At 54.6% G+C, this 22327-nt stretch overlaps 5 non-coding genes across 5 annotated transcripts; all 5 read right to left on the reverse strand.

Moving 5' to 3' along the window:
* Positions 1–2092: 2092 nt before the first annotated feature.
* On the reverse strand, positions 2093–2182 carry TRNAY-GUA (transfer RNA tyrosine (anticodon GUA)). Its single transcript is given in 2 exon segments — positions 2093–2128; positions 2146–2182. It is a non-coding gene; the product is annotated as a tRNA-Tyr (tRNA).
* Positions 2183–5300: 3118 nt separating this feature from the next.
* Positions 5301–5390, reverse strand: TRNAY-GUA (transfer RNA tyrosine (anticodon GUA)). The gene is given in 2 exon segments: positions 5301–5336; positions 5354–5390. It is a non-coding gene; the product is annotated as a tRNA-Tyr (tRNA).
* A 3154-nt stretch (positions 5391–8544) lies between these two features.
* Positions 8545–8634, reverse strand: TRNAY-GUA (transfer RNA tyrosine (anticodon GUA)). The gene is given in 2 exon segments: positions 8545–8580; positions 8598–8634. It is a non-coding gene; the product is annotated as a tRNA-Tyr (tRNA).
* A 4589-nt stretch (positions 8635–13223) lies between these two features.
* On the reverse strand, positions 13224–13305 carry TRNAL-UAG (transfer RNA leucine (anticodon UAG)). The gene has a single exon. It is a non-coding gene; the product is annotated as a tRNA-Leu (tRNA).
* A 1308-nt stretch (positions 13306–14613) lies between these two features.
* Positions 14614–14695, reverse strand: TRNAL-AAG (transfer RNA leucine (anticodon AAG)). The gene has a single exon. It is a non-coding gene; the product is annotated as a tRNA-Leu (tRNA).
* Between the last annotated feature and the right edge of the window lie 7632 nt (positions 14696–22327).

Here is a 22327-nt window from a genome sequence, read left to right on the forward strand (position 1 = left end):
GGCCCTGCTGCCCTCGGGGAGGCCCCAGGCAGGAAGAGTCGAATGTGCCCCGGGGGCGGGGGCAGGGGCGGAGTCTCACCCTCGGGGTGCCGGGCGCCAGGGCCCACAGCTGCCGGCCCTCGCCCGCCCCCCACCTCCCCGCCGCCCTTCCCCCAAAGCACCCAAGCAGCTGGCCCAAGGCTCCGGCACCTTCCGCGTCCCGTCAGGGGGCGCATCCGAGGAAGGCCCAAGGTTCTGCCCTGGCTCCCTGGCCACTGGCCTCCTCCCATGGGGCCCTTCAAGGCTGGGGACCCTCTGTGGCTGCAGAGCCAACCCTTGCTCCCGAGGGCCACCTGGGAGGCTTACAAGGGCACGGCACCCTGGGCCCGCACCTGTGGACACTCCACGGCCCGGGGCTCAGCCCGGCTCAGTTGGCGGTGGTGGGAGAGAAGGGAAGGCTCAGAGCCCCCCCTCTCCGGCCCCCTCTCCGGCCCCCGGGGGGAGACTGGGGGCGGCATGGCAGGAGAGGAAGAGGACGGGGAAGCCCGGGCTCCGGTTGCCCAAAGCCACCTGTGGGCTCAGGGCTCGCGCGAGAGAGGCTGCTCGGTTGGCCCCAGGGCCTTCCTCTCGCTTCAGCTGGCAGTCCTCTCGCTGAGGAGCTCCAGCTGTCCGTCGGGTCTCCGGAGTCTCCTTGCCGCAGGAGGGCAGAGACCAAGGACCACTCCCTGGCCGCCTTCCGTGTGCCCAGACTGCCCGCCACGCCCAGCCACAGCCCTGGAACCCAGCTCCATCCACAAGGCAGAGAGCAGAGAGTTGCCTTCTGTCTCTGGGTCTGTCTGGCTGTCTCCCTCCACCTCTCCCTCTCGCTCTCTTTCTCTCGGTCTCTCCCTCGACTTCCACGGCTGTCTGTCCAGGTCAGGAGGAGCAGGGGCATCGAGGCAGGTGGTTGTGACACCACGCAGCAGAGCAGGATCAGTCACCGCTCTTTCCGAAGGAACTCAACCCCTCCCGTGGCGACAGGAAAGGGTGTGGAGGCGAGTGAAAGTGGAGGGGCTGCCCGGGGGGCCGCAGCCCCGTCCTCAGATGCACAGGACAGCTGACCCGGCCGGCCAAGGTTCCCAAGCCGGCTCTCAAGGCCCACCAAGGGCCCTGCCGCCTGCCGCTCCTGCCCAAGTCAGCCTCCCCCGGGGCAGCTGCGCAATTGGCAATGGCTGGAAATGTCTCAGGGTGGCGCTTCTGTCCCGCGACTAGGTAAAGCGGGGCAGGAGAGAGGGTTTGCTGTCTCTGTAGGTGTACGTGTTGATGGGCCCATCAAGAGAGAGACAGAGAAAGAGTGCCAGAGACACAGAGAGACAGAGAGAGACAGAGAGGAGGGCCGGGGGGTGTGGGCGTAGCAAGAGAGATGGAGAGAGCAAGAGAGCTAGAGAGACTGCGGGTGGGCTCGACAGAAGAGAGACGGTGAGAGCAGCATCCCAGGAGGAGGCGGAGCAGGAGACAGAGATGGAGAGGCCGAGTGTTCAAGAAGGACGCCCCAGGGCCGTGGGTGCCCAGCGCGACGGGGTGACAGCGTGCCTGCTGGTCGGCCTCCGGAGCTCGCCGTGGATGGCTCTCCAGGGCCCACCTGTGTGGCAGGCAGCTTGCTGTGCAGGTATACGGAGCAAAGCGGTGGGGTGGTGGCAGAGGCGGCGCTGGGAAGCAGGAGGGCTGGGTGAAGAAAAGGAGAAAGGGCGCGGCGTTTGGTGGAGGCCACCCCATATGGCAGGAGCCAGGGGGACCGATTATGCGCTACAGGGCACGGGTGTGCGTGTGTGCGTGTGTGTGCGTGTGTGCGTGTGTGCGTGGAGTGCGGGCAGCAAGCGGGCGTGTGCTCCCTAGTGACAGCAGGCCGGCCCGTCCTGTCCAGTCCCGTCCCGTCCCGTCCCGTCCCGTCCCGTCCCGTCCCGTCCCGTCCCTGTGTCGGTGGAAGGGAGAGGCTTTCCTGGCTTTGGCCTGGGAGAGGGAGGCGGCTGCGATGCTGCAGGGGGGCCCAAGGGCAGGGGCAGCAGCGGTGGGGCTGGGCGCCGGGCGCTAGCGCCCCTCCTGATGCAGGATGGGGCAAAAGCTGTCAGGCACCTCCTTCGAGCCGGAATCGAACCAGCGACCTAAGGATGTCCACACGTGTCCAGGCTACAGTCCTCCGCTCTACCAGCTGAGCTATCGAAGGGTGCACGCCTCCAAAGGTGGGGCACTGCTTTTCCTGGAAATGACGGGGCCCAGGACACTGGGCCGCCCCGGGGGCCAACACACGCGGGGTGGTCGAAGCCCCTTTGCTGGCAAGAGAGCCGCGCACAAGCCTGGGCTTGGTAGCGCCGGGGCTTCCCTGGCCGGCGACTTGCGAGAGGCCTGGGCGCGCCCCGCCCCCGCCCGCGCCCGCGCCCGCGCCCGCGCCCCAACCCGGGGCTCTCACCTGTTGCCCTATCGCCCCTCCCCGCAGCCCTGTCTCCAGGCGGGGAGGACAGGCGCAGCCACGACGGGCCAGAGAGCCGGCTACAGAGCGAGGGCAGAGGGGCGCTGGCGGAACGGATGCCCGTGTCCGCTGGAGGAGGGCTTGCTGAGGAAAGGGAAGGAGGAGAAGCCGCCCGAAAGGGCACGGCCTGGGCGTGCGGCTGCCAAGGGCAGGCGCCAGGTGCCCCGGAGGCCCCTCAAGGAGCCCGGTCTCTAAGCGCCGCGCCCCCGCAAGCCGCGCCCCGCGCCCCACCGACTCCCCGTCCCCACCGCCCCGGGGTCCGCGCCCAGCTTTTGACTCGTCCCCCCCCAGCCCCCGCCACCCGGCCCAGCTGCCCACCGCCGCCTGGCTTTTGCCATCCCAGGGAGGCGGGAAGGCTCTCGGGCCAGGCCCGGAGAGCACGCCCACCCGTCCCCAGCCAGCGCCGCCAGTCCCGCGGCTCGCCTCCCCTCCTCTGCCCAGCGACCCACCGCCATTCCCTTGGCAGAGGCGGTGGCTCCGCGGAGCAGCTCGAGGTTCTGTGGGCTTCCTGCAGAGGACCAGGGACCAAGGGAAAGGGGCAGCGCAGACCCGGGCCCGGCTCGGACCCCTTGTCCCGGCTCCAGGGCTTCCACAAACCTTGCAGATCCCCCCTGGGATTTGCCCGCCACCCCGAGACCGCTCCCTCAGCCTTCCACAGTCCCAGAGAGGCATGGCAAGCCACGTCCAAGTGACACGCCATGGAATGAGCGTGTCGCCACCCACCTCCTGCCCTGGAGACATGCGTGTCTGCACCCGCCACGACGAGGGCCCTGCTGCCCTCGGGGAGGCCCCAGGCAGGAAGAGTCGAATGTGCCCCGGGGGCGGGGGCAGGGGCGGAGTCTCACCCTCGGGGTGCCGGGCGCCAGGGCCCACAGCTGCCGGCCCTCGCCCGCCCCCCACCTCCCCGCCGCCCTTCCCCCAAAGCACCCAAGCAGCTGGCCCAAGGCTCCGGCACCTTCCGCGTCCCGTCAGGGGGCGCATCCGAGGAAGGCCCAAGGTTCTGCCCTGGCTCCCTGGCCACTGGCCTCCTCCCATGGGGCCCTTCAAGGCTGGGGACCCTCTGTGGCTGCAGAGCCAACCCTTGCTCCCGAGGGCCACCTGGGAGGCTTACAAGGGCACGGCACCCTGGGCCCGCACCTGTGGAGACTCCACGGCCCGGGGCTCAGCCCGGCTCAGTTGGCGGTGGTGGGAGAGAAGGGAAGGCTCAGAGCCCCCCCTCTCCGGCCCCCTCTCCGGCCCCCGGGGGGAGACTGGGGGCGGCATGGCAGGAGAGGAAGAGGACGGGGAAGCCCGGGCTCCGGTTGCCCAAAGCCACCTGTGGGCTCAGGGCTCGCGCGAGAGAGGCTGCTCGGTTGGCCCCAGGGCCTTCCTCTCGCTTCAGCTGGCAGTCCTCTCGCTGAGGAGCTCCAGCTGTCCGTCGGGTCTCCGGAGTCTCCTTGCCGCAGGAGGGCAGAGACCAAGGACCACTCCCTGGCCGCCTTCCGTGTGCCCAGACTGCCCGCCACGCCCAGCCACAGCCCTGGAACCCAGCTCCATCCACAAGGCAGAGAGCAGAGAGTTGCCTTCTGTCTCTGGGTCTGTCTGGCTGTCTCCCTCCACCTCTCCCTCTCGCTCTCTTTCTCTCGGTCTCTCCCTCGACTTCCACGGCTGTCTGTCCAGGTCAGGAGGAGCAGGGGCATCGAGGCAGGTGGTTGTGACACCACGCAGCAGAGCAGGATCAGTCACCGCTCTTTCCGAAGGAACTCAACCCCTCCCGTGGCGACAGGAAAGGGTGTGGAGGCGAGTGAAAGTGGAGGGGCTGCCCGGGGGGCCGCAGCCCCGTCCTCAGATGCACAGGACAGCTGACCCGGCCGGCCAAGGTTCCCAAGCCGGCTCTCAAGGCCCACCAAGGGCCCTGCCGCCTGCCGCTCCTGCCCAAGTCAGCCTCCCCCGGGGCAGCTGCGCAATTGGCAATGGCTGGAAATGTCTCAGGGTGGCGCTTCTGTCCCGCGACTAGGTAAAGCGGGGCAGGAGAGAGGGTTTGCTGTCTCTGTAGGTGTACGTGTTGATGGGCCCATCAAGAGAGAGACAGAGAAAGAGTGCCAGAGACACAGAGAGACAGAGAGAGACAGAGAGGAGGGCCGGGGGGTGTGGGCGTAGCAAGAGAGATGGAGAGAGCAAGAGAGCTAGAGAGACTGCGGGTGGGCTCGACAGAAGAGAGACGGTGAGAGCAGCATCCCAGGAGGAGGCGGAGCAGGAGACAGAGATGGAGAGGCCGAGTGTTCAAGAAGGACGCCCCAGGGCCGTGGGTGCCCAGCGCGACGGGGTGACAGCGTGCCTGCTGGTCGGCCTCCGGAGCTCGCCGTGGATGGCTCTCCAGGGCCCACCTGTGTGGCAGGCAGCTTGCTGTGCAGGTATACGGAGCAAAGCGGTGGGGTGGTGGCAGAGGCGGCGCTGGGAAGCAGGAGGGCTGGGTGAAGAAAAGGAGAAAGGGCGCGGCGTTTGGTGGAGGCCACCCCATATGGCAGGAGCCAGGGGGACCGATTATGCGCTACAGGGCACGGGTGTGCGTGCGTGCGTGTGTGCGTGGAGTGCGGGCAGCAAGCGGGCGTGTGCTCCCTAGTGACAGCAGGCCGGCCCGTCCTGTCCCGTCCCGTCCCGTCCCGTCCAGTCCCTGTGTCGGTGGAAGGGAGAGGCTTTCCTGGCTTTGGCCTGGGAGAGGGAGGCGGCTGCGATGCTGCAGGGGGGCCCAAGGGCAGGGGCAGCAGCGGTGGGGCTGGGCGCCGGGCGCTAGCGCCCCTCCTGATGCAGGATGGGGCAAAAGCTGTCAGGCACCTCCTTCGAGCCGGAATCGAACCAGCGACCTAAGGATGTCCACACGTGTCCAGGCTACAGTCCTCCGCTCTACCAGCTGAGCTATCGAAGGGTGCACGCCTCCAAAGGTGGGGCACTGCTTTTCCTGGAAATGACGGGGCCCAGGACACTGGGCCGCCCCGGGGGCCAACACACGCGGGGTGGTCGAAGCCCCTTTGCTGGCAAGAGAGCCGCGCACAAGCCTGGGCTTGGTAGCGCCGGGGCTTCCCTGGCCGGCGACTTGCGAGAGGCCTGGGCGCGCCCCGCCCCCGCCCGCGCCCGCGCCCGCGCCCGCGCCCGCGCCCGCGCCCCAACCCGGGGCTCTCACCTGTTGCCCTATCGCCCCTCCCCGCAGCCCTGTCTCCAGGCGGGGAGGACAGGCGCAGCCACGACGGGCCAGAGAGCCGGCTACAGAGCGAGGGCAGAGGGGCGCTGGCGGAACGGATGCCCGTGTCCGCTGGAGGAGGGCTTGCTGAGGAAAGGGAAGGAGGAGAAGCCGCCCGAAAGGGCACGGCCTGGGCGTGCGGCTGCCAAGGGCAGGCGCCAGGTGCCCCGGAGGCCCCTCAAGGAGCCCGGTCTCTAAGCGCCGCGCCCCGCCCACCTCCTCCCCGCCGCGCCCCCGCAAGCCGCGCCCCGCGCCCCACCGACTCCCCGTCCCCACCGCCCCGGGGTCCGCGCCCAGCTTTTGACTCGTCCCCCCCCAGCCCCCGCCACCCGGCCCAGCTGCCCACCGCCGCCTGGCTTTTGCCATCCCAGGGAGGCGGGAAGGCTCTCGGGCCAGGCCCGGAGAGCACGCCCACCCGTCCCCAGCCAGCGCCGCCAGTCCCGCGGCTCGCCTCCCCTCCTCTGCCCAGCGACCCACCGCCATTCCCTTGGCAGAGGCGGTGGCTCCGCGGAGCAGCTCGAGGTTCTGTGGGCTTCCTGCAGAGGACCAGGGACCAAGGGAAAGGGGCAGCGCAGACCCGGGCCCGGCTCGGACCCCTTGTCCCGGCTCCAGGGCTTCCACAAACCTTGCAGATCCCCCCTGGGATTTGCCCGCCACCCCGAGACCGCTCCCTCAGCCTTCCACAGTCCCAGAGAGGCATGGCAAGCCACGTCCAAGTGACACGCCATGGAATGAGCGTGTCGCCACCCACCTCCTGCCCTGGAGACATGCGTGTCTGCACCCGCCACGACGAGGGCCCTGCTGCCCTCGGGGAGGCCCCAGGCAGGAAGAGTCGAATGTGCCCCGGGGGCGGGGGCAGGGGCGGAGTCTCACCCTCGGGGTGCCGGGCGCCAGGGCCCACAGCTGCCGGCCCTCGCCCGCCCCCCACCTCCCCGCCGCCCTTCCCCCAAAGCACCCAAGCAGCTGGCCCAAGGCTCCGGCACCTTCCGCGTCCCGTCAGGGGGCGCATCCGAGGAAGGCCCAAGGTTCTGCCCTGGCTCCCTGGCCACTGGCCTCCTCCCATGGGGCCCTTCAAGGCTGGGGACCCTCTGTGGCTGCAGAGCCAACCCTTGCTCCCGAGGGCCACCTGGGAGGCTACAAGGGCACGGCACCCTGGGCCCGCACCTGTGGAGACTCCACGGCCCGGGGCTCAGCCCGGCTCAGTTGGCGGTGGTGGGAGAGAAGGGAAGGCTCAGAGCCCCCCCTCTCCGGCCCCCTCTCCGGCCCCCGGGGGGAGACTGGGGGCGGCATGGCAGGAGAGGAAGAGGACGGGGAAGCCCGGGCTCCGGTTGCCCAAAGCCACCTGTGGGCTCAGGGCTCGCGCGAGAGAGGCTGCTCGGTTGGCCCCAGGGCCTTCCTCTCGCTTCAGCTGGCAGTCCTCTCGCTGAGGAGCTCCAGCTGTCCGTCGGGTCTCCGGAGTCTCCTTGCCGCAGGAGGGCAGAGACCAAGGACCACTCCCTGGCCGCCTTCCGTGTGCCCAGACTGCCCGCCACGCCCAGCCACAGCCCTGGAACCCAGCTCCATCCACAAGGCAGAGAGCAGAGAGTTGCCTTCTGTCTCTGGGTCTGTCTGGCTGTCTCCCTCCACCTCTCCCTCTCGCTCTCTTTCTCTCGGTCTCTCCCTCGACTTCCACGGCTGTCTGTCCAGGTCAGGAGGAGCAGGGGCATCGAGGCAGGTGGTTGTGACACCACGCAGCAGAGCAGGATCAGTCACCGCTCTTTCCGAAGGAACTCAACCCCTCCCGTGGCGACAGGAAAGGGTGTGGAGGCGAGTGAAAGTGGAGGGGCTGCCCGGGGGGCCGCAGCCCCGTCCTCAGATGCACAGGACAGCTGACCCGGCCGGCCAAGGTTCCCAAGCCGGCTCTCAAGGCCCACCAAGGGCCCTGCCGCCTGCCGCTCCTGCCCAAGTCAGCCTCCCCCGGGGCAGCTGCGCAATTGGCAATGGCTGGAAATGTCTCAGGGTGGCGCTTCTGTCCCGCGACTAGGTAAAGCGGGGCAGGAGAGAGGGTTTGCTGTCTCTGTAGGTGTACGTGTTGATGGGCCCATCAAGAGAGAGACAGAGAAAGAGTGCCAGAGACACAGAGAGACAGAGAGAGACAGAGAGGAGGGCCGGGGGGTGTGGGCGTAGCAAGAGAGATGGAGAGAGCAAGAGAGCTAGAGAGACTGCGGGTGGGCTCGACAGAAGAGAGACGGTGAGAGCAGCATCCCAGGAGGAGGCGGAGCAGGAGACAGAGATGGAGAGGCCGAGTGTTCAAGAAGGACGCCCCAGGGCCGTGGGTGCCCAGCGCGACGGGGTGACAGCGTGCCTGCTGGTCGGCCTCCGGAGCTCGCCGTGGATGGCTCTCCAGGGCCCACCTGTGTGGCAGGCAGCTTGCTGTGCAGGTATACGGAGCAAAGCGGTGGGGTGGTGGCAGAGGCGGCGCTGGGAAGCAGGAGGGCTGGGTGAAGAAAAGGAGAAAGGGCGCGGCGTTTGGTGGAGGCCACCCCATATGGCAGGAGCCAGGGGGACCGATTATGCGCTACAGGGCACGGGTGTGCGTGCGTGCGTGTGTGCGTGGAGTGCGGGCAGCAAGCGGGCGTGTGCTCCCTAGTGACAGCAGGCCGGCCCGTCCTGTCCCGTCCCGTCCCGTCCCGTCCAGTCCCTGTGTCGGTGGAAGGGAGAGGCTTTCCTGGCTTTGGCCTGGGAGAGGGAGGCGGCTGCGATGCTGCAGGGGGGCCCAAGGGCAGGGGCAGCAGCGGTGGGGCTGGGCGCCGGGCGCTAGCGCCCCTCCTGATGCAGGATGGGGCAAAAGCTGTCAGGCACCTCCTTCGAGCCGGAATCGAACCAGCGACCTAAGGATGTCCACACGTGTCCAGGCTACAGTCCTCCGCTCTACCAGCTGAGCTATCGAAGGGTGCACGCCTCCAAAGGTGGGGCACTGCTTTTCCTGGAAATGACGGGGCCCAGGACACTGGGCCGCCCCGGGGGCCAACACACGCGGGGTGGTCGAAGCCCCTTTGCTGGCAAGAGAGCCGCGCACAAGCCTGGGCTTGGTAGCGCCGGGGCTTCCCTGGCCGGCGACTTGCGAGAGGCCTGGGCGCGCCCCGCCCCCGCCCGCGCCCGCGCCCGCGCCCGCGCCCGCGCCCGCGCCCCAACCCGGGGCTCTCACCTGTTGCCCTATCGCCCCTCCCCGCAGCCCTGTCTCCAGGCGGGGAGGACAGGCGCAGCCACGACGGGCCAGAGAGCCGGCTACAGAGCGAGGGCAGAGGGGCGCTGGCGGAACGGATGCCCGTGTCCGCTGGAGGAGGGCTTGCTGAGGAAAGGGAAGGAGGAGAAGCCGCCCGAAAGGGCACGGCCTGGGCGTGCGGCTGCCAAGGGCAGGCGCCAGGTGCCCCGGAGGCCCCTCAAGGAGCCCGGTCTCTAAGCGCCGCGCCCCGCCCACCTCCTCCCCGCCGCGCCCCCGCAAGCCGCGCCCCGCGCCCCACCGACTCCCCGTCCCCACCGCCCCGGGGTCCGCGCCCAGCTTTTGACTCGTCCCCCCCCAGCCCCCGCCACCCGGCCCAGCTGCCCACCGCCGCCTGGCTTTTGCCATCCCAGGGAGGCGGGAAGGCTCTCGGGCCAGGCCCGGAGAGCACGCCCACCCGTCCCCAGCCAGCGCCGCCAGTCCCGCGGCTCGCCTCCCCTCCTCTGCCCAGCGACCCACCGCCATTCCCTTGGCAGAGGCGGTGGCTCCGCGGAGCAGCTCGAGGTTCTGTGGGCTTCCTGCAGAGGACCAGGGACCAAGGGAAAGGGGCAGCGCAGACCCGGGCCCGGCTCGGACCCCTTGTCCCGGCTCCAGGGCTTCCACAAACCTTGCAGATCCCCCCTGGGATTTGCCCGCCACCCCGAGACCGCTCCCTCAGCCTTCCACAGTCCCAGAGAGGCATGGCAAGCCACGTCCAAGTGACACGCCATGGAATGAGCGTGTCGCCACCCACCTCCTGCCCTGGAGACATGCGTGTCTGCACCCGCCACGACGAGGGCCCTGCTGCCCTCGGGGAGGCCCCAGGCAGGAAGAGTCGAATGTGCCCCGGGGGCGGGGGCAGGGGCGGAGTCTCACCCTCGGGGTGCCGGGCGCCAGGGCCCACAGCTGCCGGCCCTCGCCCGCCCCCCACCTCCCCGCCGCCCTTCCCCCAAAGCACCCAAGCAGCTGGCCCAAGGCTCCGGCACCTTCCGCGTCCCGTCAGGGGGCGCATCCGAGGAAGGCCCAAGGTTCTGCCCTGGCTCCCTGGCCACTGGCCTCCTCCCATGGGGCCCTTCAAGGCTGGGGACCCTCTGTGGCTGCAGAGCCAACCCTTGCTCCCGAGGGCCACCTGGGAGGCTACAAGGGCACGGCACCCTGGGCCCGCACCTGTGGAGACTCCACGGCCCGGGGCTCAGCCCGGCTCAGTTGGCGGTGGTGGGAGAGAAGGGAAGGCTCAGAGCCCCCCCTCTCCGGCCCCCTCTCCGGCCCCCGGGGGGAGACTGGGGGCGGCATGGCAGGAGAGGAAGAGGACGGGGAAGCCCGGGCTCCGGTTGCCCAAAGCCACCTGTGGGCTCAGGGCTCGCGCGAGAGAGGCTGCTCGGTTGGCCCCAGGGCCTTCCTCTCGCTTCAGCTGGCAGTCCTCTCGCTGAGGAGCTCCAGCTGTCCGTCGGGTCTCCGGAGTCTCCTTGCCGCAGGAGGGCAGAGACCAAGGACCACTCCCTGGCCGCCTTCCGTGTGCCCAGACTGCCCGCCACGCCCAGCCACAGCCCTGGAACCCAGCTCCATCCACAAGGCAGAGAGCAGAGAGTTGCCTTCTGTCTCTGGGTCTGTCTGGCTGTCTCCCTCCACCTCTCCCTCTCGCTCTCTTTCTCTCGGTCTCTCCCTCGACTTCCACGGCTGTCTGTCCAGGTCAGGAGGAGCAGGGGCATCGAGGCAGGTGGTTGTGACACCACGCAGCAGAGCAGGATCAGTCACTCCTCTTTCAGAATTAGCTCAACCTCCCCTGTGTTTCCAAGTACGGTGTTACAGAGTAATGTATCCTATCTGAAACTTAGAGAAAATCGTATGTAGAGTGCAGGTAGTTTATTAAAAAGTTTGTCATGTCTTCCTCACTGTCGTTTTCGTTATTTATTGTCTGGGCACCTCGGGCTTTTTGTACAACTAGTTTTTCCTCAACATTTTGGAGAAATCTTCAATTTCAAGCCAAATTGTTTATCCAGTGTTAATCTAGTGTCTCTGCATTTTTATTATTAATAAAGCATTACCATTGGCTGATCAATTTAAGAAAATATAGATGTCCGAGCACACTTTTGTTTTAGAGATAAATATTGTAACTAGAGCTGTGAGAGTGTATATGGGACCTTTCTGTCTTTTGTGCTCAACTTTCTTTTCAGCACCTTCTCCCAATAGAAAGTCTTGTTTCAAAGCTAATGTAATCATTTAGTTTACATCTATTTATTTATGTGTACATTTGACTGATTTACCAATGTTATGTAGAATACTGTTTCACGGAATATTGATAGCACCCATATATATAATATTAAAGGTAAATATTAAAATAAGTGGTCCACCCTGAATATGCAAACTTTACCTTACAGAAATCCTAATAGGAAGTACAAAGGAAACTTAGTTAAGGATGTTCAATGACAGTCATCTGAACTAACAAGATTCACTCTCTAGAACGAAATAGCCCAACTGTAGATGAGCTTGACGAGTATAAAATGAACAATACCTATACAATCTGGATAATTATCAGGATGCAAGACCTCAAATAAGTCTTTATTGTCTTTAGAGAACAAAAATGCTTTTACCTACAAGAGGAGAAGTTCCTGTTTCACATCAGAGTTTCATAAATAGTATGTATAAAACATACAAGATTGTGTTCAAAATCTAAGGGAAATTCATTTTTATCTTTGTCAATTTTCTTATAATGTAAGTGGTGGTATAAAATCATCATAATCATTATCCATATTTAACAATTATCAGGATTTTGCCAATTTCTTTATCTCTTTGTTAAAAATTTTATTTCTTTTTATCTGAAGTATGTTAAAGTAAATCTAGATATCATGGAACATCGCCATTTATATTTCAGTACGACTCTCTATTAACAGGAAAAATTATTACATATCCACAAATTTATGCCTAACAAAATTTACATTCAATTTTTGTAACATCTAATACATAATATATCTTTAAATTTCCCTGATTTTCTCAGAACAGCACTTAATAGGTTTCTTGACCTAATCAGGATTGAAATAAAGTTCACACATCTATTTGGTTGCTTCGTCTGCAAGTCTGTTCTGTCTTCAACCAGCTTCTTTCTTTCTGTGTCTCTTTCTCTCTGTCTCTGTTTCTCTCCCTCTCTCCTAAGTGAGGTATTAAAGAAATTGAATTAGTTTGTTTTGGGCAATGTTATACATTCTCTATTGGTCTGATGCTTCCTTTTGTTGAATTTAACTTATGCTGCTCTATGCTGCTTTCTCGTTTCTAGAAAATCGAACATTAACTGTAAAGGCTTGATTAAGTTCAGGTTAGAATTTTCACAACAGTACTTCAGAAGCAGTCCTACATATTTCATATATTGAGCATCACCACATTTCAATTTTAAATGATAATATTGATCAGTGGGTTCATATATATATATATATGTATATATATACAGCTCGATCCCTCCATTGTAAATTCCCCCATCAACCTATTCTTAAATGACAGATTTGAATCAATATTATCACAGCTTGAACCAGTTTTAGGGGTTGCTAAATTATGATTTCTAATTCTCTATTTCTTCCATATTTGCTGGCTAGATTTCTTCTTCAAAGAACTTTTATTCATCAACGAGAGCTACTCAATTATCTTAAATAGAATTTACGTAAAATAGGTAGAGATAATGCTTGACTTTTACCCATTAATTACCAAATTTCAGAGGAAATCAGTTTCTCCCTACTGGTGATCCCCACTGGTGATCAATGAGTTGGTTTTCTTTCTACAATTAAAAGATCATTATATGTTCTTATATTCAATGCATTGCAATCAATTGCAGCAAGCATTTCTTTTAGTCATATTTTGGTTTGTTCCACCTTTGGCCAATGGAAACTTCTTGTTTTTGGCTCTTGTAAACTTTTGATATGACCCAGCAATTTGCAGAAATTCTTGCTTTCTTGCCATCTGGTCATGTAGGTTTCCTACCCCAAACCTGAAATCAGCCACTCCCCTAAGAAGCCCTGGTTCTTTTTAATCAGAATGGTTTCTAGAGCGTGCAGTATTTCAGTGACTTCATGAGGGAGCAGCAATTCTCTTTTTTCGTAAATTATAGAAAAGGAATAATTATGTCTTCACACTGGGGGATCAGTAACGTATATACTCAGCTAGATTGTGAGGTTCTCCCTCATGAATCATACACCTGCTGTTGATCCAAATTTTCTGTACCCACTTTTAATACATTAGAAAAACTTAAAGGGAGGATTTTAGCAGATTGGTTTATTTAAAAAACACTAAAGCATTGGCAGCGGTGGGATTCGAACCCACGTCCCCGAAGAGACTGGAGCCTAAATCCAGCGCCTTGGACCGCTCGGCCACGCTACCTCACAAGTAAATCTTTCCCCAATTACTCTCCTCACATTTTATAGACTAAATGAAAGGTTGGACTGAGCATCACCATTTGCTTGAGAAAAGTTCTTTGCATTTTAGAAAGTGAACTTCTTAAGGACTTGGCTTTGCCTCCTAGAGCCAAGCTCAGACAAATAATATGCACTCACCGATTTGTTGAAGGTGGGTACATCTTAATCTGCATCACTTCCTATGAATGTTGGAGGGAAGAGAGGTAAGGAAGAAAAAGATAGTCAGCTCCCACACGCCACCCACACACCGAAACTTCAGCTCTTTACAGGATTTGTTGGCATGTTACTCCTAGACCTAGAAAGAGCAACCTGGAGCCTCGGAGTGACCACAGGTATAAGGTGAGCCTTGTATCCACTTCCCTTCTCTCTCCCAGAACCGCGAATTTCATTTGATAATGGGATCGAAATAGCAGCATACTAGTAGGCTGTAGGGAAGGATCCAGCAGAAGACAGAAAAAACAGCTGTTGGAAAGAAGGTTCTTGGGTAAGCAATCAAGGATGGCATCTAGTGCCCAGATCTCGCATAGATCATCCACGGTAACAGGAGGCATAAAGGTAAGGTACTCACATGCAGGTAGATGGGGACCTTGCGGAAGTCCTCCTATGACTGCTTCTGTTTTCTCAGTGAAATAGAAAGCTGAGAGAGAGAACATATGAGGTGTTTTGAGGACGGAGAAGAGAAGAAAGAGTAGTCTTTAAGAATGGTGTAGTGAAGGGATTAAGAAAAATAGTCAGATTGTCATGCAGATGCACTTGAGATTACTGCCATGAATTTAAATTGACACCAATTAGGTATCAATGTGATCTTGCCGTAGGAGTTGCCTCTTGAAGTTCATTCATAGACTGCCCGCGAAGCCTCTGTGAGTTTCCATTTATGAAGAAAAAAAGGTAAAACAAAACCAAAAACAAACAAAAGACCACTCCCTGTCCCTTCCCAGCCCTTATATAAATCCTCCTGCCAGATGTGACAGCTTCTTCTTCTGGTGTCATGCCTACCACTGTCAGATCTTAAAACTTGTTTCTTCCCAACCCCTACCCTCCTATTGAACTTTCTCTTTGCATACTTGTCAAAATGTTACCAGTTGGCAAAATGTCGTGTGCGCTAATCGACCAGAAATCGGGCATCCACTGGACTTGAATGGTCTGACCTAAAGCTCACTGTCTACACTCCTCCACTCATCTCAGCCCTAATCCAGGGCTGCTAGCCTCTCACAGCATTTGTATGTATTCTTTATCTTTGATCTCGGTTCTGCAACTGTCAAAAGATACTCATTGGCAGTGGTGGGATTCGAACCCACGCCCCCGAAGAGACTGGAGCCTTAATCCAGCACCTTAGACCGCTCGGCCACACTACCAGGTGTTAGGCAGCACCTTGCCTACTCTTTCTGATGGTAACTACCTCTCTCTACATCTCAGTTCTCTTCTATACGTTGTGTTTTTGAAGTCCCAATCCTAACAAGAGGATTCTTCGTTTTTTCAGAAATAGACCAGCTAATTCCAAAATTCGTATGGAAATCAAAGACATATCATGCCCAAAACAACTTTGTAAAGAAGCACAGAGTTGGAGGACTCACTCTGCCTGATGTCAAGATTTATAAAGCCGCTATAATCAAGACTGTAGTATTGGCATTAAGATACAAAAAATAGGTCTGTAGAACAGGAGTCCCAAAATAGAACCATACTTACATCATCAAAATATTGTTGGAAAAGTTTCAAAGGCAATTCAGCAGAGAAAGGTAGTCTTTTTAACAACTGACGTGAAAAAAAATAATTTTGATCCCTACTTCACACCATATAAAAATTAACTCAAAATGGATTATAAACCAAAACTATGAAATATTCAGAATGAAACCTTTGTCAACTTGTGATGGGGAAAGATTTCTTAGATACAACACCAAAATATGATCCATGAAAGAAAACACGATTAATTGTTCTTCATCAAAATTAAGAAATTTTGCTCTTCAGAAGACACTGTTAAGAGACTGAGAAGATAAGCCACCCACTGGGAGATAATAGTTGCACCCTCAGTCTTTAGGGACAATTTTTGCCTCCCAGGGGAAATTATCTGACGATATTTCCCATCGTCACAACTGGGACAGTATCTAGTGGGTAGCAGCCAAGGATGCTGTTAAACACCCTGCAATACACATGACAGACCTCAACACTAAAGAATTATCCAGTCCAAAATGTCACTATTGTCGAGGTTAACTAGAGTAACAAGCCACGAAGACAACCTTATCTCTTGCCTCCTTTAGGGCACAAGCCAGTCAGGTTCCATTATCACCTACTAAAATGAACTAACGGCTTCTTCTTAAAGCCTTGAGGAAGGGACAACTCTGGATTCAAGCCAAGTCAAGTGGTGTGTGCCAACTCATGCCCAATCACCCTCTGGGCACCAAAGACTTTGCACATGGGACAGGAAAGGCATTGTCCTCAAAGGTCAGAAAGTGAGAGTGTTCCTCAAAGAGCTTAAATTCTGACTTAGAATCCATCCTAGGACTCTTTGCAGGCCAGGTGGGGGTCCAAGTGGTCTTCCTTGGCTAGCTCAAGCCTGAGAACTGAATCAATTCCTTGAGCACTTGTGTCCCTTAATGATTCTCTTCCTGCTTAACCCATCTCCTCTACTATCTTGATGGTGGGCCTGGAAAGAGAGATAGAAAGGGGGGGGGGGGGTGAGGGAGCAGGTGTCATTGTAGGGGGGAGACCAGCTGCAGGTGGAGAAATAAGAGTGAACATCCTGTAGGAAATACAGTAGAGGTCCTAGAGGCAGTCAATAGCAGGAACACTTTTGGTGCTATGTGCAACTGCCTGAATTTTTCTGAGTTAACACTCAGGAGCAAATGATGAGACAGACTCACTTCACTCCCTGCTCCCCTCCATGTCCCACCCTACCCATTTACAAGACATACTCTGCACTTTCAAGGTTATCTCGAGGTTCCAAGGTTCTCTACCTCTCTTCTCTCAACTTGAGCACACCGGTTTAAATGTCAGCCCTTTGGCAAGACCTTATCAGCTCACTTCCAAACAGAAGGCAAAGATTGGGAAGGGTGAGTATTTTAGTGGTCTGAGTATCCTACTGACCTGTGAGCTCCCCGAAGGTAAACTGTGAGTCATTCATCCACTGGTCTCATTCCCCTAGTCTAGAGCTTGGTGTTCAGAAAGTCAGATATTAGGATTTGAGATTAGGTCAAACCCCACATGGATTCACAGAACTTTTATCTGGAGCAGTGATCACTTAAGAAACAAAGTCTTATCAATGATCGGATACGAACCCAGGCCTCCAAAGAGACTGGAGCCTAAATCCAGCACCTTGGACTGCTTGGTCACACTACCAACCTTGTGTCATGTCTGTGTCTGTTCCCTAGTTCTACCTTTCTGCCTTTTTTGAGCTTTGTTCTCTCAGACCCCTGGCCTGAGGCCATGATTCTAGATGCCACCAAAGGACACCAAGGAAGAGTTTTTCCCTCCCTTCTCCACTCCATTAGGACTAGAACCTGCATGCGCCCACCCTGAAAAGCTCTTCTCACTCCAGGAACTACAGGCAAAGATTTTCAAAACAAACTGTCCACTCAGGAAGTGAAGCTCTTGGGATCTAGAACATAACAGCTTCCCGAAGGCAGGGGTTGTGTCAGCTTCCACCTGGCGCCAATAAGCACTCAAAAACTATTTATTGAACAGATGAATGAACTCCTTGATTTAGACTCCAGATCACTTGGCAAGGTAGGGGGAGGAGGTGGTGGTAGTGGAGGAGGAGGAGATGGTCGTAGAGGTGGAAGTGATGGTGGAGATGGTGGAAGTGGAGTAAAGAAGAGCAAAGCTGTCTTTCCCTGCCACCCCAGCGCACCATAACTTCAGTTCTTTGCTAAATTTTGAGTTTGAGGGGCTGGCCCAGTGGCCGAGTGGTTAAGTTCATGTGCTCCCGCTGCGGCAGCCCAGGGTTTCACCAGTTTGGATCCTGGGCATGGACATGGCACCACTCATCAGGCCATGTTGAGGCAGTGTCCCACATGCCACAACCAGAAGGACCAGCAGCTAGGATATACAACTGTGTACAGAGGGGGATTTAGGGAGATAAAGCAGGAAAAAAAAAAAAAACCTTGAGTTTGATACGAGTCTTCGAGTCTCCAGGAAGCATGGGCCATGAGTTAAAGCTTATCTGCTAGTTCCCATCTGCTCCTTGAGACCCAACTCCACCTATGGCCAGCCGCAATTGATGCCTGCTCCCCACTCTCAGCCTGAGCAGTCTGCAGAGCCTTCCTCTCCTAATTCTGTGTTCCCAAAGAGAAGGTCGTCTTTGAGGTTGAACAGATTCCTGCTGCTGGGAAGCCTCTGGTCCCTTTCTTTGGAATATATATCTCTGCATCTTCCAGAAAGGTCCCTTTTCCGCTAGCTGTTGTAGCCGCTTGTGGCTATTGTTACTGGTTACTGGGGAAGGAGATGGCCGGAGATGCCCTTCCCCAGGGGCGGAGCCAAGATTCTGAGCCCAGGCTGGTTTTCCAGGCACCCAGGATTCCTCAGAGCTCAACGTGCTCCCCTTCCTCATGGTCCCTAGAAGCCCAAGCCTGCAGGCCTTGGATGAGGAGGCTGGGAGCAGGACAAGAAAAATAAATTCATACAGCTATTCCTCTTGACCCAGGGAAGAGTAGCCACACCTCAGGTCCCCCAAATGTTAGATTTTCTGTCTTAGGTCCACCAAACTTGGGTTTCCACACTCCCTATGTGAAAAAGAATGAAGCCAGGTACCTGAGGGTTACAGTAAATATTCAATAAGAACATGATTACCCTTCAACCTTGTTCTCAACACAGACATAGAGGAAAAGAAGTTAATCCATGCCTCATTATAAGCTTATTTTGCTGTTTTCTTATTTAACCTGAGGAGTGAATCAAGGGTTGCAAGAATTGAGCTTGTTTTGCCAAAGAGAAAGAATGCCTTTAAGGAAGTTAGAACCACCAGATAACCAGTCCCCAGCTGCTGCTTACACCCAGAAGTCTCGTTGCCTGAGGGCTTATCTGGAGTGAAAGAAACGTGGACTTCCCCTTCGTTTCTCTGAAATTCCTCCTGCCATGCCCCTTAGCTCTATAAAACCTCATGCTTTATTCTCTTGTTAAGACAGATTTGAGAGAACCTGTCCTCCCACCTTCTCCTTTTGGCCAATTCAAATAAATCTTTCTCTACCTCCAAGCACCAGTGTCTCAGTAATTGGCTTATTGTGTATCGGGCACATGAACTTGAGATTAAGAGGTTCAGTATCAGGAACTCTTGCTTTTTTTAATTACAACGAAGTGGAAATTACAGAACACCAATGGGCTGATGTGTCTCTTTTGCTAGTGTGTGGTGTGTGGCAGTAGCAGAGGTATTAATTCACAACTACTGCCTAGACTTGCAGAGAAAAACAAGTGACTGTCTCAGCAAAAGGCTGAGGGATGGAATTGGGGGGTGTTTGGGCTGATTTTCTGCCTTCTAAGGGCAGAAATTGTGGCTCCCTGGTAACAACTAATCACATTCTTTATTTGATAAGATTAAAGATATTTGGAAGCAAATTCCCACAAAGAGCTTTAAATAGGGAAGTTGTGTATGTTCAGGTTCTATATTCCCCTCTCTAATGGAAATATCCAGTTTATGTCAGGGAAGAGGCACCCAGACCTGGTTTACTTCCTTAAGAATAGACAATAGTCATTGTCTCTTAATCAGTTATGCCTCCCAAGAAAAGGGAAAATTAATCTCATGGTAGTGTTGGAGGTTCTTAGGACACATAAAAGGAATTTTTCCAAGAGCTTCCCATAAAATTCCATGGTCTCTGTTGTGGCTAGAATTGTGTCCCCCTCAAAAAGATATACAGAAGTTCTAATCCCCAGTACCTCAAAATGTGATGTTATTTGAAAATAAGATCTTTACAGAGATAATCGAGTTAAAATGAGTTCTCTCATGTGGACTTTAATCCAGTATGACTGGTGTCCTTAAAAAATGGAAATTTGTGCTCAGAAACAGAGATCTCTTCCTGAAATCTGTAAGTTTCAACATAAAAGTGCAGGGATCAGGGATGGGAGGAAGCGTGCTAACTCTGAGATCTTCTATGGGGTCTCTGAAAAAGAACCAAAATGTATTTTCAAAGGTATAGGCATAGGCACATTGGGGCTGGAGCTCCTCGCCTGTGTGGAGACAAATTACTGGGGGGCAGGGGTGCAGGTTTTAAACAGTAGAACAGTGGTTCTCAAATTTGAGCATGCATCACAATCACCTGCAGAGCTTGTTAAAAAGATAGATTGCTGGACTCAACCCCTGGAATTTCTGATTTAGTAAACCTGGGGCCTGAGAATTTGCATTTCTAACAGGTTGCTAGGTGATGCTGATGCTACTGATCCAGGGACCACACTTTGAGAACCACTGCAGTAGAGATCAGTTTTGTATGTTGGAATTCTGATAGAAGTGAGGAAGGAGAATTGGAGGAGTCAAAGACCTGTGGATGTCTTGAGAGCAGTATCCGGGGAAGAGATGTGTACTCAATGTGGTAGCAGAGGGAATAAATGAGAGGCCTCACTTATAAATAAGAGGGAAAAGCCTGGCAAGATAGTGAAGCCTAGCGTTAAGGATAGAGAAAGGGACGTCCCAATACTGGGGAATGGCAGCAGCCACTGTACCACCCTTAGATGTGGATAGAACTTCGACTTCAGGATGCCCACCTCTAGAAATACCAGAGGTCTCAGCTGAATTACACAAAATGGAATCAAATGGTGCTATCTTCTGAGGTCTCTGGCCATGTTTATTTGTCCTGCTGAGCATGACATAATGACAAGTGAGTGTGCAAGAGAAACTAGAAGAAATGCCTGCAACCTTATCCTCTCTGGAGCCACTTGGGAAACTCTGCACATGTCCAAAATAAGCACCCAAAGTCACTCAGGAGACTTGGTGCCAGGGATCTTCCTCATATGTGAAAGAACTTCAGAGACTTAAAGCCTAGGAAGTCTAAGGTCCAGGAACAATGCGCCTGCAAGATCTTAGCCCAAGAACAGGGAATCTCATCCACTACAGTGTGGCTTCTTTCTTGATTGACTCTCAAAAGCAGAATGTTTTTTCTCTCAATTTCAGAGACTTACTATAGACCTCTGTATGACTCTAGGGGTAGAGATCCTGCAACTGTGCTCAGTATTCAGAGAAACCAAACAACTTATAAACACACTTTATGTTTATAGTCTATTTCTTTAGATCTTCTAGGTCCAAGCGTATTCTTTTTATCAGGCCCCTTTTACAGCTTAGACATTGTGGAGTCCACATTCTTGACTTTTCAGTATGCAAAATACCTGTGTTCTCTTTTGAGCCTTAATCAGAGACCTAAGGATGTTTACCAGAATATGCATCCTACTGTCCTCCACTCTATCAACGGAGCTATTGAAGGATGCCTAGTAAACCTTATGCAAAATTACTTTTTTAGGAATCTATCCAATTACCCCTTAATACCAGGTATTCCTGTGTTGATTAAATCTTTGACATCCTTCCTGATTTGTTGTCTAATTGTTTAAGATTTACTGAGAGAGAATTGTTAAAAATATCCAATGATGATTGTGCATTTTTCTATTTCTTCTCTTAGTTCTATCAACTTTGGCTTCTTATATTTTGAAGCTATTTTATTAGATACAAAGAAATTCAGGAATATTGTGGGGTTCTTATATAGAATTTACTTTTAGAGAAGTTTTGGGTTCACAGCAAAATTGAATAGAAAGTATAGAGAGTTCCCATATACCTCCTGCCCCCACACATGCACAGCCTCCTCCAGCATCAACATCTCACACCAGAGTGGTACATTTGTTACAATTGGTGAAGCAACGTTGACACATTAGCATCACCCAAAACCATAGTTTACATTAGGGTTCACTCTTGATGTTGCACATTCTATGGGCTTTGACAAATGTATAATGACGTATCCACCATATCAAATAGAATAGTTTCACTGTTCTAAAAATCCTCTGTGCTCTGCCTATTCATCTCTCCCTTCCCACTAACCCCTGGAAACCACTGATCTTTTTACTGTGTCCATAATTTTTCCTTTGTCCAGAATGTCATATAGTTGGAATAATACATTATGTAGCCTTTTCAGATTGGCTTCTTTCACTTAGTAATATGCATTTAAGTTTCCTGTCTTAGTCAGCTCAGGCTGCCACATAAAATACCATAGACTGGGTGACTTAATCAACAGAAACTTCTTTTCTCACAGTTCTGGAGGCTGGAAATCTAAGATCAGGCTGCCAGCATGGTCAAGTTCTGGTGAGAACTCTCTTCCTGACCTGCAGGCAGCCACCTTCTCACTGTGTCCTCACATGGTGGAGAGAGAGGAAGAGAAAGAAAGCTCCCTGGTATCTTTTATAAGGGTGTTAATCCCATCAAGAGGCCCCAGCCTCATGACCGCATCTAATTCTAATTACCTCCCAAAGGCCCCATCTCCAAGTACCATCACATGGAGGTCTGGGGGCTTCAACATATGAATTTGGGGGTGACTTAGGCATTCAGTCCATAACAGTTTTTCCATGTCTTTTCATGGCTTGATAGGTCATTTCTTCCTACTGCTGAATAATAGCCTACTGTATGGATATACCACAAGGAATATTATGCTCTCATGTTGAATTGACCCTTTTATCATCATAAAATATTCCTCAATATCTCATATTATAATTCCTATCTTAAAGAATCTGTTGTTTGATATTGATACTGCTATATCAGCTGTTTTTTTTTTTTTAGAGTTTTCCTGGTATGCCTTTTTCCATTTCTTACTTTCAGGCTATGTCTTTACATTTAAAAATGTGTTTCCTATAAACAGCATAGAGTTGAATCTTATTTTTATTCAATCTGGCAATCTTTGCTTTTAACTACAATGTTTGGTCCATCTAAATTAAATGTAAATTCCAATATAGATGGGATTAAGTCTACCATTTTGCTATTTGCTCTCTATTAGTCCCATGAACACTTTTTAAAAACAACTTTATTGAAATGTTAT

This window comes from Equus asinus, chromosome 2, assembly GCF_041296235.1.
Source record: "Equus asinus isolate D_3611 breed Donkey chromosome 2, EquAss-T2T_v2, whole genome shotgun sequence".
Classification (NCBI taxonomy): Eukaryota; Metazoa; Chordata; class Mammalia; order Perissodactyla; family Equidae; genus Equus; species Equus asinus.